Here is a 13,190-nt window from a genome sequence, read left to right as displayed (position 1 = left end):
AGTGCAAGCCTCAGATGGGAGATTGAGCATCATGGCCCAAAAGGCTGTTCGGTCTTAGATTCCACAACAGGGGACAGAGATTCATAACTTTAAATCTCTCAAACACCTTATTTTTTGGATTTTTTTTTCTTTTTCTTTTTTTTTTTTTTTCTTTATAGTACTGGGTATTGAACCCAGAGGGAGTGAGGGAGCGGGTGATCTACTACTGCACTTTTATATTCTTTATTTTGAGACAAGGCCTCACTGAGTTGTCCAGACTGGACTCAAATTTGCAGTCCTCCTCTCTCAGTCTCCCCAGAAGCTAGAATTACAGGCTGATGACCTCACCCAGCTAGTGCTTTACATTTTCAAAGCAGAGGTGAAAGGCTTTTTCTTTTTCCTTTGAACAATTTGAGAATTTTCTTTCTCAGTATCAAATAGCAAGACAAAGTTTCTTCTTCAGGAACCCAATTTGTATCTGCCAGATGTTTAGGTTTTGGTATTACCTGGCTCCAGTGAGACGTGCACTGTTGGTTCGTTAATGGTCTGAAATATTCAGGTAAGTATACTTGGGTATCACCCCCACCACCACCTTGCCCATGCAACCTTTTCCTAATTCACACTAAAGTACATTTTCAGATATGGAAAAGGCAGAAGTTCATGATAGAGAAAGTAAACCACTGTCTGACTCTCTGCATAGAGCAGGAAGAGCTAGTTATACAAAGTGCCTTCCATAGTTCCTCAAGTATCTCTGAATTCAGGGGCCCAGAAACTCAGTGTCTGCCTCCAACCAGAAGACCACAGCATTGAGAGACAGGCATTGCACACCACCAAAAGAACTTCCCTTTCACCATTCATGAGCTGCAACTATTTACCTTGTACTATTTGCTTAGGAGCAGAGAGGTTGGGCTCTGAAGTTGCATGTGGTCCATCGATCTGGCAGTAATCATAACCTTGAAAGCTGAAAGAATCTTTTCTCAGGTTTAAAAGATTCCTCACCTCAGTATCTGCTCCTGGAAAGCTGACCTAAGACCAGTCCCTCTGTTAACGAAAGTCCTCCTCCAGGCACTGCTAGAGAATTCACACTCAGAAGAGCATCATCCCTCATTTGGGAAACCTAGAATTAATGGAGAGGCTGAGACATGAACAATGAAAACTGAACTACATGAAATAAGATTTTATTGCTAAAATATCACCAAAGTACTTTGAATTGGGGGGAGAGTGGAAATAAGAGTATTTTTAAATTGTTTTGGTTTATGGATGTTATGATTTAGAGCTAGAAATGCCCCTGAAAAGCTCATGATCCCCAATACAGCAAGGGTGGGGTTCAGGTGTGGGGTTTTAAGAAGTGACTAAGGCTATAATCTCATTGGTGGATTCATCCATTTGATAGATTAATCATTTGAATGGACTGTTGGATGATAACTCCAGGCAGGTGGGGCATGGCTAAGGAAAGTAGGTCACTGGAAAAACATGGCCTTAGGACTGTAGCTATCCCTGGCCACTTTGCACTCGCGCTCTCTCTCTCTCCCTCCCCATCTCCCGTCCCCACCATCCCCTACCCTTCCTGGATGCCACGAGTTGAGACGATTTCCTTTGCCATGCCCTTCCACCATAAGGTTCTGCTTTACATAAGGCCCAGAGCAATGGACTCAGCTGACCATGGACTGAACCTCTAAAACCAGGAGCCCCAAATAAACTTTTCCTCCCCTAAATTGTTCTTGTTGGGTATTTTGGTCACAGAAATAAAAAGCTGACTAACATAATGGAGAAAGAGAATCTGGAAAGGCCAAGTAATAGAACATGAGTTTCCGAATGCCAGGCTAAGGAATTGAGGCTATAATTACCCTAAAACCCAGCATTCATCATGCCCCCCCCTCCCTGGCTCTGAGGTATCTTGTTGCCTCCTGGGTGGACTGTATACGTGAGCATCAGGAATTATAGACACATGGTGGGTGAAGATCACCCACATAGCCAGGAGACCATGACAAGAATGGAGGAGAAATCCAAGGGACTTGGTGACCCAATGTGAGAGTCAAGAGGAGGAGATGGTTAGTATGTTGGTTCACTAGGACTGTCATTTCAAAGTAACACAGCCTGGGGGCTTAAGAAACTGAAATTTATTTCTCCCTATTCTGGAGACTGGAAGTCTGAGATCAAGGTGCCAGTAGGGTTGTTTCCTCCTCAGACCTCTCTCTTTGGCTCATCAATAGCCATCTTCTTCCTGTGTCTTCCCGTGGTACTTATTCTATGTGCCCATGTCCTAATCTCTTCATAAAGGGACACCACTCCGGTTGGATCAGATTCCTCCCCATGACCTCATTTTACCTTAATTAACTTCTTTAAAGGCTCTATTTTCAAATATAGTCAGATTCTGAGGTATTGGGGGTTATCGATTCAACATGTAAATCTGGGGTGTACTAAACTGCCCACTGCCATTCATGATATGATGATGGGTTTGAGTCCAGAAAGACCAAGTTTCAGGTAATAGCCAGACTTCCCAAGGATAAACATCCAGCAGACTGCATTGCAGATGTGGGCATAAAATTCAGGAGTGAGGCCATCATTACATGATGTTAGAAGAACCTGTTTTGCCTGTTTGACTAGAGCATGACATCCCAGGGGGGAAGGACAGGGAGCCCACTTTTCACCCTGTGTGTGCAGGCTGGTAAACTCGATGTAATCATTAGAGTGCTAACTGAACCTGAGTGAGTCAGTTCTCACAGAACACACTCAAGAGAGGCCCCTTTTTAAATTGAGAGTGCCTATTTATAATTTATAATTGACCCACAGATGTTCCTAACAGGATAATGATAATGATAATTTCCATGGGATATTCCTTCCTAATGGCTGTTTGGATTTCTATTCCTTTGCCTTCTCTGTCATCCCCCCATTGATGATAAGCTGTCTGTAGCTAGGGATTGTGTCCTACTCCATTCCATATCCCCACTCATTCAGTCCTAAATGTCCTTACTAACACAGTCACATTGCTTAACAATGAAAATATGTTTTAAGAAATGTGTCACCAGACAATTTGTTGTTGTGCAAACATCATGAAGTACTTTACACAAATGAAGACATCTATGATCTCATCTTATGAGACCACTGTCACGCCATGTGGTCCATCATTGACCAAAATTTCATGTATGAAGCACACGACTATTTGTATCATCAGCATTGAACACAGTTTATTTTGGGGAGCAGGTGGCCAATAAGCTTGTGTTGATGGTCATGCAGGGACATGGGAACTGACCTCTAGGAGGTACACAGCAGATTAGTGGGAGCAGGCCTGATTTCCTGGGTTACAATTTTTTCTCTACCAAGTATGACCCTCCTTGAGCAAGATTATCCTCTCCATACCTGTTTCCTCATCTTATCAAATAAGAGTGATGCTTACAATACATATCTCGTAGCATTGTCGTGAGCACTAAGGGAGTTCATACACAAAGAGCTGAGTGGCACACCGTGGACACTATAGTGCTGGTTGTTTTTCATATCCACTAAGTGCTTGCCACCATTCCTAGGTTGTCTCATTCAATCTCCAAGAATGACCTAAGGTGGATGTTTTCATCCCCGCCATAAATAGAAGGAAACCCCGTCCAAGGAGGTTAAGTAACATGTCAACAACTGCACAAAGGCTAAGTGGCGGAGATCAACTGTGAACTCAGAGCTGAGTCGTCTGCTCTTTCTCTTCCTATTATACCATAAATTAGCCTAAAGCTAATGCTCAGTTAAGAAGAATATCCCCAGGTTCTCAGAGGAGTTAGAAGGTGAGATCAATATGGTATCAGAATTTACCAAAAAAATAAAGGGTTTCAGAAATGTGATCATGTCACAACTCCTACCCAATTTTTTTGCAACCCTTTACACTATATGGATATCACATTCAAGCTAAAGAGCTTTCTGTTTGCATCATTCAGAAAGCATCCCTAGAATTCAGTGGTCTAAAATGTCCCTCTCGGCATTCAGCCAAGCCACCAGCATGCCAGCAATGCCCACATAGCTCCCACCTCTAGAAAGCAGCTGGATTCACTGGCAGCTGGTGGACAACATTGATTGTGATCAGAACAGGTTGTTACCCTGACTTAGAAAATTTTTCAGCCTTGGGATGGCATACAGACACTGTCAGTACTAACTCTAATTAATTAGAGATAATTATTTAGAAGCAGTGTTTTCCTGAGAATTACATGGGGTCTCAGTGGAAAAGATCTCCATGACTGACTAGTGATATCTACTGGGGGCACAGGAGGGAGAGCAACCCATCAGATGCCTGTGTTCCTATACTTCTTCTGGCCAAATATTGAAGGAATACCTGGTATTACCCATGAATTGCTAGTTTACTATCAGAGGACACAAGAAAAATATATAAGACTGGTCTCTACCTTCAAGAAAAAGCATATAGAAGTTAAAAAAAATCAAATAAAAATAAGGATAAATGACATGTGGAGAAACAATAGTACTCTGTCTTAAAGTCCTATTTACTTTTTAGTAGGGTGGGGTCATCAGGGAGTCTGGTTTTTTTCAATGCCTTAAAATATAGTCACTTGGCATTAGGGTTTGAATACGAAGTGTCCTCCAAAAGCTTCTGTGTTCATGCAGGAATATCCAGAGATAAAGGGATTGGATTGTGAGAGCCAAAACATGATCGCTCCATCCTAGTTTAAATGGGTCAACTGGGTGGTAACTGTAGGCATGGCTGGAGGAGGTAGGTCACTACAGGCAAAGCTAGAAATGTTCATCTTTCCTTGTGGTCCCTCTCCACCCCCACCTTGTCACTACTTCCTGGCTGCAATGAGGTGAGCAGCTTTCCTTTGCCTGTGGCCATGATGTTCTGTCTCATCTTAGGCTCAGAACGATGGAGTCAGCCATCTATGAATGGAGACCTCTGAAACTGTGAGCCTCAAATAAACTTGCCTCCTCCAAGTTGTTCTTGCCAGGTATTTTTGCCACAATAATGCAAAGCTGATAATACAGTTGGTGTCCACTGCCTTTCCCAGAGACCAAGCTATGAAAATTAAGCTAAAGTAATTTTAAGAAAGAAAAGGTCCCTGGATGCCATTTAGCTCAGTTCCTTGCTCACTACAGGAATAATCTGCAAACACCAGGCACATTCATCCATTTCCTTCATCAGTGAAGCTGAGTAGGGCAGGCCTCTCCACTGTGTTGGCCATGATTGCAAGAAAGTATTTCCTTGGACTTAGCCAAATTCATCTTCTCTAATTTCCATCCAACCATCCTAATTCTGTCTTCTGGATCCATACAAAATACAAACAACCCCATTCAACACAACAGTCTTTCTAATCTCCAAAGAGTGTTCATGTTGCCCCCAAGTCATCCCTGTTCCCAATTAACCAGCCAGAGGACTTCCAACTGTTTTACAGATCAGGTTTCTGATCACCTAACCTATGTTGGGCTCCTGCCTTTGGATCAACATGGATCCCCCCATTCAGAGAAACCACCAGGTTGTTTGGGTTCCTCCTCCCTGAGCCTACTGTCAAAAACTGCTCTCAGGCAGGAAGCCAGGGCCATGACGGGCCTCACTTCATTTATTTCCCTTTCCAACTGTTCAGTGCTTGTTGTCCATGCTTTTAAAAAGTTGTTTTATGGAACTTGTCCATTTTCTGGATATTTATAGTGATTCAGTCCAGACCTTATAACCACATCATGGCTGGAGGGGGATCACCCTGTAACACTGTTGAAACACAGCTTTCAAAAATTTCCCATTCAGCATGGATGGTGAAAGGAGACCCTCATCACTATACAAAATACATGTACGAAGATGTGAATTTGGTGTCAACATACCTTACATATTATCAGAGATATGATAAATTATGATATAATGGTGTATTAGGAATGGTAATGCAAAAATAAATAAATAAAATAAAAAACTTTCCCATTCAAAGTGATAAGTATAATATAAATATTCCCTTTAATACTGGGATAAAGTAAACATGACTTTACAACGTTATGCCGGAGTTCCAAGCTAGTATAGTAAAGCATATATTAATAAATAGATTAACAAATGAAATATTAGAATTGAAGAAATTAATTTCTTATTTTGCAGTCTGTTTCTCTAGATAAAAATCCAAAAGGATCTACACATAAAAAATATTCTAAAGTGTAGAAATAAAGACAAAGATTTAGAAAATATGATTGTAAATGATATGAATCAGGAAAGGAACAAAAAATTAAAAGCACCTAACAATAAAGCTAACAGATAGAAAAGCTCTTTATGGAGAAAACTATAAAAATGTAACTGAAAGAAATAAAGGAATGAAGGGATTTATAAAGTGCATGGGACTCAACATTGCAAAGATGGGACTTCCCCCATTTGATATGTAGTTTCAAAGGAGTGATAATCAAAATCCCATCAGGATTATCTAGTACTAAACAAAGTTGATTATAAAATTTATATAGGAAATGCAAAAGTAATAATAATGCTCTAAAGGAGAACAACCAGGTTAAGGGATGTCCCTTGCAAAATTAGGAATTATTACAAATCCACACTAATTAAGTTAGTGTGGTATTGGTACAGGGACATATAAACAGATGAACAGAACTAAAAACTGAGCCCAGCAAAAGACCTATCTACGTACAGAAACATGACTTATGACAGGAGTTAGTATTGAGATTAGTGTGGAAAGGATGTACATTTCAATAATTGGCTATTCTTATGGGAAATAAAAATAAAGTAGATCTTGTATGTGTTAGATATGTTGCTCCAACAGTGCTATCTAACAAATATCCCCAAAATATCAACAAATATTTATTTCTCATACGCAAGTCTGCACATCAACTAATGCATATTGCAGGTCAGAGTCAAGTCTGATCCACGTTTCTCAATCTCGAGCCCAAGGAGCAGTGGCTCCCTGGAGCATGCACCTCTTGTATTGCAGGTGAGAAACAAACAACAAAAAAAAAGAGTAAACCATACCACATATTTGAAAGCTCAAGTTGAATGGGATACACATTATATCTGCTCATCTGACCAATGCAAGTCACATAGTGAAGCTCAAAGATAGTGGAAATTTGGAATATATTTTGCCCATAATGAATCATGGCAAGAACTGGAAGAAAAGACAGGCTTGTGAGAAATAATGCAATTCACTATAGATCCTACTTCACACCGTACCTTTGCACAAGTAATTCCTGTGACTCAGGAGGCCCATTCTTCATTTTGTTCCTATATTTGGAAAATATTTCATGAAAATTTGCATTCTTTTCCTTTATACTTTTCTGGCTTATTTTACATTCTTTAGACAAATTTTAAAACATTACAATTCATTATGAATAGCAGTATGTCTCTCCCTACTCCCTTGGCCTAATGCGGGCTCTCCCTGTTTAAAACAGTGGAGTGTCAGCCACAGGTCCAGTTGTATCCTAGGGACTGTGGTTGTTACCAGATGATTTGTGCAGATAAATTTTAAAGAAAGGGGTGAAAGCATATTCTAGCAGGCAGTATGATATAGTCCCAGAGAGAGGAGGAAGAAAAAGCTGAGCACATGTTACAAGGTGTGTGTAAATGCTCATCAACTAGATGATGTCATTCTTGATATAGAGGGAGGCATGAAATCAGATGCCCAAGAAGGCTCTCCCAGAGAACATATTTTCAGCCCAATTTTTATAGATGTTCCAACCCTCTGGGTGGCATCCACTACCCCATCTGTTTTCTCAGAAGGGGATACCTGGCCTCAGAGGGATGCACACAGTGGCTATTGATGCACTTATCTAACTTCAGCAAATTTTACTGCTTGACAACTTTTATGCCTTCATCTCAAAAAACATCTGGAGATGGAAACAGGAGCCAGCTAAAACCTAAAAAACAGGAATAGCATATGCCTGCTATTCTACAAGAATGGCCTCTTGGCTCTTGGTGGTGGCAGTCCTGCTCATGGTCCCAGCTGGCAATGTCCATCAGTTGCTTTATCTTTTTAAAAAAGGAAAAACTGCCCAGGTTGGCTAAGCTGGAACTCCAAAAATTAGGTTTATCTACCTTTTGCTTTGATACAAGTCCCGTCAGTCCACTCAGGAAGCCCCAAAGAAAACAGTGTAGGAGTCAAATTCACTGCAACTCTGCCTTGTCCAGGTATACAGTTGAAAACAGGATGCACATATTCACCTTCACCTATACTGGGAACATTTAATAAATGTCTACCTACTGCTACAGGTGAATGAGAAGAACAGACCTAGTTATGTGTTTACAATGTGTTACTTTGGTCTCATGTCAACTTGAAGCTGTAGTATGCAATTATTTCATCAAACACTTATGCAGGCACTGCTGTGATGGTATTTTGTAGAAATGGTATCCAGTGATAGTATCCTGTAGAAACATCTATCATCTGATTGTGCTCCAGATTCCATTGCATTCTGCTACTTTGCTGTAATTCGTTGGTGTTTAAGACACCAACATGTCCTAACTTCAAATTCATCATCTTCCCCTCACCGTTGCCAAACCCTGGCTTCGCTTCTCTCCAATATGATCTTAGGAAAGTCACTGACCCTCCAACTCTGTCTTCTCACTTATTTAGGGAGGGGGGTGCAGTTTTTGGTGAGATCATGGAGGAAGGCACAAATCATGCAGTGTTCCTATGTCTCTTTATATCTGCTGTACTTATCTTGGTGTCTGGTACATTGTAGGTATCTTACTATAGTTACTCCAGGAAGTATTTTATTATTGTATTTATTCATTCAGCATCTATTCATTCATCAGCAAAATCTTAATTAATTCCACTATAAACATGGATTGAGTCCTAACTCACTATTTGCAGGCCAACCAGAAAACCATCCCTTCCCATTAAACCAAGGAAACTGGGTGCTACAGACAACAGCTGTTTCATTTACATGGTCTGTTCTCGTGTCGCCACCTAGTGAACTATATGCAAGTGACAAACAAAAGGAGGCAATAGAGCTTGCCAAGAAAGGCAACAACCTAAAAGTGTTTTAAAATAAGGAGACAAATCCATTGTTGGATTTCAACATCTGAAAAACAAAGAATAATAGCACATGCTTTAACTATAAAATTAAGTAGAAATGAACACTATATGAAGCTACCACTTCATAATCTCATGATCTTTGTCAAAATTTCACAGGGGGGAAATGGATTTGGATGAATTTCCTGCACCAGGCTCCAAAAGACCAAACCAAAATGGAGTGACTCATGCTAAAGTTCCACCCCACCAAGCCAAAACTAAGTTAACTGACCTTCTGAGAAATCAGAGGGAGAAAAAGAAGCCGAATCTCTAAGCAGACAGCAGGCATGGTAAAGAAGTACCCCCTGCTTTAACCTTTACAAGGAAAGTAATTTTCAAACAACCAATCCAAAATTCCTGCTTTCTTCATCATTTTTTGTCCATAAATACTGCCCACATTGCACAGCAGAGCTCTCCAAACCTCTTCTAGTTCTGAGAGTTCTAATTCATAAATTGTCAATTTACTTTGTCTACAGTTTTTCTTTTCCCATCTCTAACATGTAAACAAAATAAAATGCAAAAATCAGCTTTTCTCCATAACTACTTTGATCCATTTGGATCCTCCATGTCATATATTAGATGGGAATTTAAATTAAAGGGGAGCCTCTCAACTAGGGATTATATTTCCTGACTGCTCTATCTTTGACAAGCTAAGAACCTAGCTTTCCATTATGAATAAAATTACCATTATCAAATGCTGAACCACGGGGCTTTGGGTATCCTGAGCACTTTACCTGGATTATCTCATTTAATGCTTATGAACTCCTCCCCTGCCCTTCAGCATAGTATTGGTACTTAGGACTCTCTGTTGCCTTGTTTGTAAAAGAGAGTGAGTGACTTGCTCACAATCTAAACCAGGCTTGCAGAGCTAGATCCACAACCTAGATCTGCCTGAATCAACACAGGTTCTTCCTGATTACATTTTACTATATACAACAGTCCCTGCATTCTAAGAATGGAGTGAGGATCAAACAATTTCATACAAAGTAGTTTTTGGAGAGAGCACAATATATTCAATGTTTGTTTGCATAACAATGTTAACATCCAAAATATGTTTAAATGTTTTTTTTCATTCTACTGGAATAACTTGCATCCCATATATTTCAGTATGTTATGTTTCCATTTTCATAAATCTAAGCCTTTTCTAATTTCCCTTGTCGTTTCTTCTTTGACCCATTGGTTATTTAGTAGCATATGTTTAATTCCCACATATTTGCGAAATTTCCCCAATTCCTTTCTGTTGCTTTCAGACTTAATTCTACATGATCAGAAAAGGGTTCTATGAATCATGGTTTTACCCTTCAGAAAGCAACAGTGAGTGCAAATCTTAATTTTAATCTAGGAAGAAGTAACACAGTGGTCTAAAACTGTAATTGGTAAAGCAGAACTCACAAAATCCAGCAGGGGGGATGTTTGGTCATTTCTTTGTGGTTTACGTGGCATCTTGTTTCCATGCTTCAACATGACTATCAAGTATCCTTATTTATGTCTCACTCCAGCACAGTGACGAGACCTTGTCAGGTCTTGATGCTCTATAAACATCACAGTCTAGCTATTTGGACCAGGTCAGTTTCCAGCTTTTCCTTTCTCATTATAAACAGAACGGCCATGTACATAATTTATTCAGCAGACTCTACAGAAGCTATGAGAGATGCAGGAAAATTCTGCATTGTACATTATACAGGCACCTAGCATCCCTGGCCTCCATTTACTGAATGGCATTTATTGAATGCCATTAGATACCCAGCATTGGGCTATGCACTGGAAACAGAGGTGATGGAGGAAGACAGCCTCCCTGCCGTCATAGTGTTTACAGACAACTGGAGACATGTGAGGTTTACTTTCATGCATCAGTTTGGCTAGTTTCTAGTACAGTTATTTAATCAAACACTAATGCAGGCGTTGCTATGAAAGTATCTTGTGATACGGTTAACATCTACAAAAGTATCAGCAGCTACCACCAACATGGTGTTAAGCAACCCATCCCTCCCCACGTTAAAGAAACACCCTCTGGGGAGAGCACCATGCCCAAGAGCACCACTGCTCTACATAGTCTAAATCCACCCTGAATCAGATTAAGGAAGGAATACATACTTTAGAGTACATAAGTAAGCACCCTCAAAGAACTATCTTACCAAGTTGTACTTTAATGGCTTTACATCAAAAGTTGAAAAAAAAAAAAACTGTCCAGACAAAAGGCTACTTATTTTAGGAATGATGCTGAGAGCATCACCCACCACAGCATCTGATGTCCTCTATACACAACCCCAAATAAGAAAATTGTGGAAGACAATGTGCCTACCTAAATACCTGTTTTTCCAGACTGCCTCACACCTGGGTGACACTTTGGCCAAGGAGAAGAAAGTAGAGCAAAGCCTGTTGTGATTTCTGAGAAAGCTTTGTTCTCAGATGCAAACGCCCCGTCTTTTTTTTTTTTTTCCTTAAAAACAGATGTGTCATCTTCAGCTGTGACACTGATCCTGTGACCATGAGACAAGCATGGGGACAACAGCCAGATAAGGATGGTGAAGCATCCGGGTCCTGGATGGAATTGCAAAGTAGCTGCATAACACCGGCTGAATTTGACCAGCAATTGCCTTTCAGACTTCCTTTGTGAGAAACACACACAATTCTTTTTTGTTTAGGCCACTATTATTTGTATGACTTCTTGTTATTTGCAGTTGAACCAAGTCCCTGTAGAGCAAACAAGTTAGAGGAAATCAACAGGTGCAACCCACAGAGTGAATAAAAGACTTATGGGGAAAAAAAGGGTTTATGGAAAACATTTACTATTACAATCAATTAAAGTGTTTAAATTATATGCAGAGGAGGGATTCAAATTATACCTTCACTTTTCATAGCAGAAAGCCAGTAGTCTTGGAGTTAATAGGTCATGAAATTCTAACAAGTATAGTATTTAGTGATAAGGAGGTAACTTCCTCAAAATTAAACACAGAAGCAGTTGAAAGGTGTTTGTTTCTGGGATCAGACTTTTCTCTGTAAACACTTACTACTTGATTTCTTAACCATGTTTTGCTGTGTTTTTTTTTAAATTAATCATAGCAGAGAAAAATTTATATATATTTTTTCCTAGCACTAAATTATGACTTCTTAGGAAATGCTACTCTGCTTCCTTTCTTACCAAGAGTGATAATTTAAAGGTTTTAAGGAGTATTTCCTACTTCTCACAAGTTAAAAAAAATCATCAATGAGATTTTATTTTTAGATTAAAAAAAAAAAAGTGTTACATACAACCTTAGAAAGTATTTTTCAAAGCCAGGGATAGAATCTGGTTTCAATTTTCCACCAGTGGTTTTCCAACAGGCTCAGGAAGCTCCTTGGAAATCAGTGAAGGCGAAGCGGGTGATTTCATAACTGCTAGTTCTGCTTTCATTAGAAACTCTTCTGCTTTGTTACTAGGTTTTAATATAAGATTTAATTGCGGGGGCGGGGCAACTAGTTTGAAAAGTACGAAAATCATTATACTATGGCAAAAGCTGGTGGTACAGCTAATTTGACCTACAAATACATTTAGTTTGGCTTCACATGGTGTTTTCTCCTTTTAAATTTCATTTATAAGCCTATATCAGATTTCATATAAATATCCAGATTTTCCATTTCTCCTGAACAACTGAAATACCCAGCAACACAGGTCCACATCTGCAAATGGCAACAAATGGCTGGAGATCATAAGTTTCTGGTCCATTTGGAAGGATATGGACTCCAACTTCACTCATTCAGTCTATGTGGCCCCACCAGAATTGGGGACCCTACACTAAGGGACAAGGAATACAACTTCTTTCTTTGCAAAAGGAAAAATCATGGAAAAATGAAAAGATTACTGAGTTAGAATTTTAAAAGAAGTTTTGAACTCATGCTTCAGTTGTTCAACTGTATTAGTCATAATGGGCAATTATGTCATGGTATGCTGTGATGTGATGTGAACCAATAATCCAGGAAGCCAACTGACTTAATACACCAAGGGTTTATTTCTCAATAAAAGAAATATAGGTTTTTCTAGTATGTCCAGCTAGAGTATAGAGGGATTATAGAAGTCACTTAACTCCTCGACTGAAGCTCTACCACACTAAACTCTAATGGGTGCCACATAGGGGGAATGAAGAATTTCACATCAGTTTCTCCTTCTCCCCTAAAACACCACCATTTTCACTCACATTTCATTGACCATAGATAACCACATGGCCTCAACTAATTAAGGGGCCAAAAAAATGTAGAACTTTA

The sequence above is a fragment of the Urocitellus parryii genome, chromosome 7 (genome assembly GCF_045843805.1).
Source record: "Urocitellus parryii isolate mUroPar1 chromosome 7, mUroPar1.hap1, whole genome shotgun sequence".
Lineage (NCBI taxonomy): Eukaryota > Metazoa > Chordata > Mammalia > Rodentia > Sciuridae > Urocitellus > Urocitellus parryii.
This window is presented reverse-complemented; position numbering follows the sequence as displayed.